Source organism: Macrobrachium nipponense, chromosome 44 (assembly GCF_015104395.2).
Source record: "Macrobrachium nipponense isolate FS-2020 chromosome 44, ASM1510439v2, whole genome shotgun sequence".
NCBI classification, from domain to species: domain Eukaryota; kingdom Metazoa; phylum Arthropoda; class Malacostraca; order Decapoda; family Palaemonidae; genus Macrobrachium; species Macrobrachium nipponense.
In genome coordinates, this window is record NC_087221.1 from 44,536,101 (window position 1) to 44,543,828 (window position 7,728).

The following is a 7,728-nucleotide window of genomic DNA, read 5'->3' on the forward strand; positions in this document are numbered from 1 at the left end:
ATATATATATAATATATTATATTATATATATATAATATTATATATTATATATGCATATATATATATATGCATATATATATATATATATATATATATATATATATATATATATATAATATATATATATGCATAGATATATTGATGTATATGCATATATATGTAGATATACGTACGCGTATATATATTTTTTGATATATATACATATATATATATATTATATATATATATATATTATATATATATATATATATGTATATATATATATATGCCATTCCCGGCTGTATGTATGTATGTTTATATGTATGCATGTATGTTGAAGCATATATAGTGACAGTGGCAGTAATGGTTTTAGCAGGAGATTTTTTTATAAATCCTTAAAAAGTACAACGTACTAAAATCGTATAAACGTTAAATAATAATAAAAAAAACAGGATCAAAATTTTATCGCACCAAACTCCATTTAAACACACACATACACACACACACACACACACACACACACACACACACACACACTAGCAAACTTAGTCGTTGAGGTCAATAACCAATGTGAAGTGTAATGAATAACTTGACCCAACTCGAAGCCTGATAATGCAATCACTGATAGACCCTGTTCTGTCGAGTTTTTCATGTCTAAAGTGTGGAAGTAGATTGGAGAAATTGCGTAGTATTTACCCTATATGTTAATTCATTCATGTTAAATTTCAGTTTAATTTTCGCATGTTTATTAATGCATTATTCACTTTAGATATATTAAGTAAGGATTGCAGATTTATTTAACGAATATAGGACCAGTCGCAATAAAATAAAACTTCTTAATTTTCATAGGATAAAATTATATTGATTTAAAGGGTAAATATGTTATGATTTTAATGTCAACTGTAATTCAAAATGTAATCAGTATAATTACTTTGAAGAAGTTATCGATGGAAATGTTTTCATTTACATTATCATCATCAGCTTGGAAATCCAAATGTAATCGGTATGATTACATTAGATCATTCAATATATTATTACCTTTGTTGCTTCATTCTTTTTTTTTTTGTTTTAATATGTTATTGAAAAGGTACGAAAACGGTCAAAGTTATGTCAGTGAAATATACGACCATTATATCATCTGACCAGCTACTTATATTAAAAATTTAATTAAGTATTGACAAAGCACCAAGCAACTTTTTGTAGCCGAGTTTGACGAGAAGTAGCAGAACCAGTAAAGGTAATACTGCGAAATATAATACTCCCGAAGCGAACTGACTTATTAAAAAAAAATACGAATCTCGAACCTTCCATAGCCTTCTTTCTTTCAATATGCAAATGAAGGCAAGCAAGCAAGACTGATCTTGCGTCACGCCGTAACAAGAGCAACAAAAAGCAACAACGCTGGAAACATATAGTAGACAGTCAAAACAGGAAAAGTGTATTTACGTTCTCCGAAGGTGCTATTTTGGATTATTGACCCGGTGTTGAAAGCCCCCAGTCCAAAAATGCCTTTTTCACAAATGGCGTCAGGTTGAAAACAATGTGTTGACATATCCTTCCGCCTCGAGGAACCGCTAACAGCAGGAAGAACTGGCGGTCCAATAATACGTTCCTTGAAATGGAATGAATGTCACGTTTGTGAAAGGCGGTTTGATGGGAGGGGGTGGGGAGAGGTGGGGGGAAATAATAATAATGATAATAAGAGAAATGTCACGAAGCGTAGGCGAAGTTGTAAATAAATTGAATCGAACTGAGAGACAATCCCGAAGCAATGCTTCTTACGTGCAAATTGGCACGATGGCTCTGCTCGCGATTATGATGACTCGACGCAAAGGAGTTCTTTATTATTTTTTTTACATAGCTCGTGGGTATTCGGAATTAAAGCGAGGCAAGCTCTTTGAAAAGATGAAAGCGGCGATAAAGATGGAAGACCCGAGGAAACAAAAAATAGAAAGGAAAAAATGGGAGAGCAAAGCCTTTGCGTAATTTCCAGACAGAAGTATGTATGTATAGTCGCCCGTAGCCCATACTGAAGGCTTGAGTTCAGAAAGAAGGAAGGAGAGAGAGAGAGAGAGAGACAGGGGAACTAGTCTCGACTGTTTGAACAAAGCGAAACTTATTCCGAGCAAAGCGAACCTGTTCCGAATGGATAGAAGCCCCCTCCCTTCCTCCATCCCTCCCTCTTCCTCCCCTCCCCTCCTTCCCTCCGCAGGGAGAGAGAAGGAGGTAGGGAGGGAGGGAGGGAAGGTAGGAACCAAGATAGGAACCTGCTTTGGATGAACCCATTCAACTTCCATCCACGTGTCGTGTGACTTAGAGCTTGCCATGGGTGCAAGGGCTCTAGGGAAGGAGGAGGAGGAGGAGGAGGAGGAGGAGCAGGAGAAATAGTGTGAGTAGCTTGTGGGGGGGAGGGGGGGAGAGGGATTGCAAAGCCGGCCAGGAGGTGGTCGAGCAGGGAACCAGGGGGAAAGACGAATTACAGAAGCGCTGGGGCGTGGAAATAATGCCCATGTGAGAGAGCGTAGGTAAAACTTGGAACGGTTCCAGAACCTGCTTGCTGGAAAAGGAAAACGTGCCATAAGAGGGTCCCCGATTGGGCGACGGGAACTGAATAGATGGAGTGACCCTTGTTTTAGCATGGGGGAGAGGTCGTAGGGGGTTGCTGGATTTCAATGAGAATCTTGAATTTAGGTGACAGTAATAAAATTAAAACTAATGGTAATAGTACTACCAACGACGTTAATGATGAAACGGACAACCAAACCCAAACTGTACCGATAACGCATAACAGCACCACTAACGTTAATAAGACAATGGATACAAATGCATTTTCAAAAAACAGAGCTAAAAAGGAATTATAGTGATAATGAAAGTAATAGCAACGATAATAATATTAATACCAACGTAAATAATGAAAGTTCCAACACCCAAACTAAACCCATACAGATGACATAAGAAACTAGCACTGATGTTAATAACATTCTTGCCGTGTTGATGATGATAATAATTAGTAAAAGCACTCGTAAATTATAATCACAGTCCACTTAGAGCAAGCCCCATATTTCAAGACTCCCGGGCGTTTAAAGCAAGGAGCCTTAACTGCTTGCATTCGTGCAAGCACTGGGTGCAATTGGCCTCGTTGCTTGCAACATGATTACGGAGTTACCGTTATGCAATGCGTTAGCAGTCACTAAATCGATTTCTGGGTAATTCCATGATAGCGCCTTCTGGTGCGCAAGGATCTGAAATGGAAAAGGTTTAGTAACAAAGAGAAGGCGCTCAGCTCGGATTTGCCGCTTGTACCAGAGTGCTCAAGTTTGTTGTAAATTTGTCCTGCTGGTTTTTTAGTTTAATTCCGATTTATTGCCACTTGTAGAGGCTGGTCCTACTAGCTTCCGTTACTCAGTATTACTCGTTCCCGCTTGTACCAGAATGTTCAAGTTTGTTGTAATTTATTCTTGCTGCCTTTCTTGTTTATTGTAAGTCTCAGCAACGCTTAGCATTTTAAAATGCAGGAGGGGCTAACCGCCCCCCCCCCCCAAACCCCTTCCGACTTTCTTGTCTACTGATAAAATTTTAAAAAGGAGGAAGTTGGTGAGAGATGGTGCTGGAATTCCAGAAGGAAAAGACAGGTATTAGGACCAGGTTAACGGGAGGGGGGGTTATGGGTGGGGGCTTCGTGGATGGTATCAGGGGTGTTGAAACGGGGATTCTGAAGAAGTACAAGAAATAATCAAGAAGGCAAATTGCTGTATTAAACAGGACTTGTCCTTAAACACTTCCATTTTTGACCTCATATTCACGATACCCTTCCATTTTGACCGCTTTGCGATAACCTTCCATTCTGACCGCTTTGTTTGCGATACCCTTCCATTCTGACCGACTTGCGATACCCTTCAACTTTCTCAGATCTGCGATACAGCTCTGCTCCACAAAGGTAGGCATTCCTTAGCTACTCCCAAAAAAGGATAACTTGAATGGTGTTAGGTGAACGGGGAGAGAGAGAGAGAGACACACACGACACCACACACACACACACACACACACACACAGAGAGAGAGAGAGAGAGAGAGAGAGAGAGAGAGAGAGAGAGAGAGAGGTCATATTATACAAGGATAAATTCACGACAAATTTAAGTGGAATAAATTCTGCGTGAGAGGTTTGAAGTTTGATCAAGACAAAGAGAGTTAAATTAGACAGGTGGAATTCTGACTATTTTGAAAGTAGTATGCAATTATTCTGCTTGATTAAACACTGGGGAACTACGCTAGTAATTAAATAAATACTAGAAGTAGTAATCTGACATTTTTTTCGAGTTTCACGAGATAAGAAGATAAGAACAGTGCATGATTTCAACATGAGAAATATTTTAGACATTTTCTAATACCTGAACATCAAAACTCAGGAATCTTTTTCATCGTAAATTCCCAATATTTTCTTAAAGACATATAGTAGTGATAGTTTTGCCCTAAACCTGTTCCAATATATATGTGTCTGTGTGTGTGTGTCTACAAACCGTTTTTGTGAAGCCATATCACACTCACGACTCTCATTCAAAACGAGAGAAAAACATTTCCTTCAGAGTTAGACTTTGTATTTTCACATCACACGATTTGCATAATTCATTCTAGAGTCTTACTGCCACTCAGTGGGAACAAAAAGTTGCGTAAATCCTGTTTGAGAAAACGTGAACTGGAACTGGATTGCTTGAGGGGGAAAACAAAAGAAACCTACCAAATACGAGTTTTTTTCAGATTTGGGCAAATCATTGGCCTTTTCAGCTTAACCCACTGGAATGATTACCTACATTGAATAGTGATTTTGATTTAGATTGTATAATATTAAAAATAAACATGTTTCTACTGCTTGAACTACTCGAATGTTTGGCGTATTTTTTTCATAATTTCTATGAATTTGATTACATAAAAAAGTAGGCATAATTTTGATGAGATAAAATTATATGAATGTAACAATAAGTAACACATATAATGAAATTAAGACTTCAAATTCTATGTAAGATTTTACTGAGCTATTTATGAGAGTTATCTGAATGGTCAGGAATCAAACAATACTTATCTCAACAAATTGATAACCCCTGAAATAACAAGAACTGAATGATACTGATAGATTTGAAATATTAAAAAAATGTTGCATACTTTTAGCGCCCTATTTAGGAGACCTCTCTCAACTGAAAGGCATTTTTTTTAACTCATCACACGACTGAAAACTCGACTAAGAATGACAGGTAAACATGTTACAATTAAAACAGTCAAACCCATAATTCATAATAAATTAGAAACATACAGGATTAATCAACTTGGTGAATCTAGAGTGAGAGACAAAACAGTAAAAAACACTTACTCATCTAAATCAATTTTTAGAAAACAGTTTTATGAAGACCCGGGTTCCAACGCACCCAAAAGAAAGTGGGACGAACGCAGACCAAAACAAATTCCTTTTCCGATAGAAAACAGAGACAGAAGAAGTGGAAGAAGAAAGTAAAAGTTTTCCAGGGCTTGAAAAAAAATAAAATAAAATTCTCCAAGTAGCGATTCACGATGAAAGAATGTTTTTTTAAAGTGATTAATTTCTATCGCGAAGATTTAAATCGTTTGTTGTTTTTTTATTAGAATTATTATCAAATAGAGAGTAATGGGGGGTTTTGGAAAGCATTCGCCTTTCTTTTCCCAAGTGTTTGCGTTAGATTGTGAGGCGTGTTTATGGTGACTCAGGCGTACAGCGGGGGGGGGGGGGGGAGGGGGGGTGGGGGGGGGGGGGGAGGGCGTGCCAGTAGATTATTTAGTGTAAGGTTGTATATAACCTAATACATTTATCATATAAATATAAATATATTGTTCATGTATATATATATATATATATATATATATATATATATATACATATATATATATATATATATATATATATAATTTTATATAATATATATATATATATTATATTATATATATATATATACATGCATTTAGATAAGTATATGCATTAATACCTTTATAAACTTATATATATATATATATATATATATATATATATATATATATATGTGTGTGTGTGTGTGTGTGTGTGTGTGTGTACATATACATATATGTTCATAGGTTTGTAAGTGCGAAATTCGTTTCGCAATCTCAAAAGTAGCAGCAACTCATCTTTCAAAAAATATATACTCCTAATTGCCATCTCAATTAGTACTTCCAAAATGGTTTTTAATTGAAGAAAAATCCTCGGCCTTTTTGTTATTATTTCCCGTTAGACTTCATGATCTGCAAATACTTCATAACATATTTTAATTCAGGGCAAATTGTCATACCTATTCTAAAAAATAGGCCCAACGGAGACCTACCCAAAACGGGAAAAGTCAAGCAAAAATTCTAAAAAATGGAAAATACTTTATAATACATTTTGATTTTTGACAAATTGTTATACATATACTAAAAATAGGTCCAAAGTAGACCCACCTAAAATACGAAAAGACTAAAAAAAAAATCAAAATTAATAAAGGTACATCTTAAAATATACTATAAATTCATCATCACATTCAGATAGATGCCACCCATTACCATAATTGCTGAGCTAGGTCCAACGTGACAGTCATGCCTCGTAATTGTATCGTTAGAATACTTTTTTTTTCCTTACCTATTCAATTGCACTGCGTAACAACGCCATTTGTTTGCGATGCGCCTACGTCAGCCGCATCGCCGCAGATGTTGATTATAGCAGATACGTCTTCGAAATTGCAAGCGAGAATAAAAATCTTTCAAGATCTCTTTCAGCGGTGGCTTTTTTATTTTTTTTTTTTTTTTTTTGCACGAGACTGGGTGAGTTATCTGTGTGTCATTTTCTCCATCGGGAAAAAAAAAAAAGTCTCGAATTTTCGAAAGTAATTGTTACGGTGGATCATCTCAGCGCGTGGGTTTTTATTTTTCTTTCTTTCTTTTTTTTAATCATTACGTCACGAATTCGTGAGGAGCTTTATTTTCCTTTATGGTATCACAATATCAATCGCAAATATGGAAAAGATCATTTTGGTAATTGGGGTGTTTTGTTAATTATTTTTCCTTCATTTCAGAATTGTAATTAAATTAGTTATTCTTGAATTACCTCTAGAATCATCTAAGAATATGTTACTTTCTTTACCCCTAAACACTTATAAAATTCTCTCCTGTTATTAAAAAAAAAAAAAATATTCAAGCTTGCTCTCATAAACATTCTGAAGTACGAGAATTCTCCTTTAACAAAAACAGAAAATTATAATCCAAGTCTTATGAGATGATTCATTTCAAGTTAGAAAAAGCATCCCAGGTTAACTCAAAGAACTCAAATACTAGTCTTCAAAGCGCATCCAGGTTTACTGGAAAAAGCAATTGCAGACAAAGTCGCAATAAATACTGAAAGTATCCTTTCCTCAGGAACCAAGAAAATACATGTATTTCTTCATCTTTTTTTTTCCAGTTCTGATAAAAAAAATGAACATGTAACTGATCGAGACGTTATTGCAAACCCTTGTTTTCTTGATGACTAGTGATATAAATCATAAGCCTAATAGGTATCTACTTTATTTATAAAACTCGCTTATTACTCGAAATTTCGTTTTGAAGTATTTTTCTAAAATGAGGTCAGATACGTATCAAAAACAGACAGACTATAGCAACATAAATTATCCCCTGTGATTACCTGCGTGGGAATGGGTAAGGCTGGGAACTTCGTACCAAAATAATGAATGTCTTATTAAAA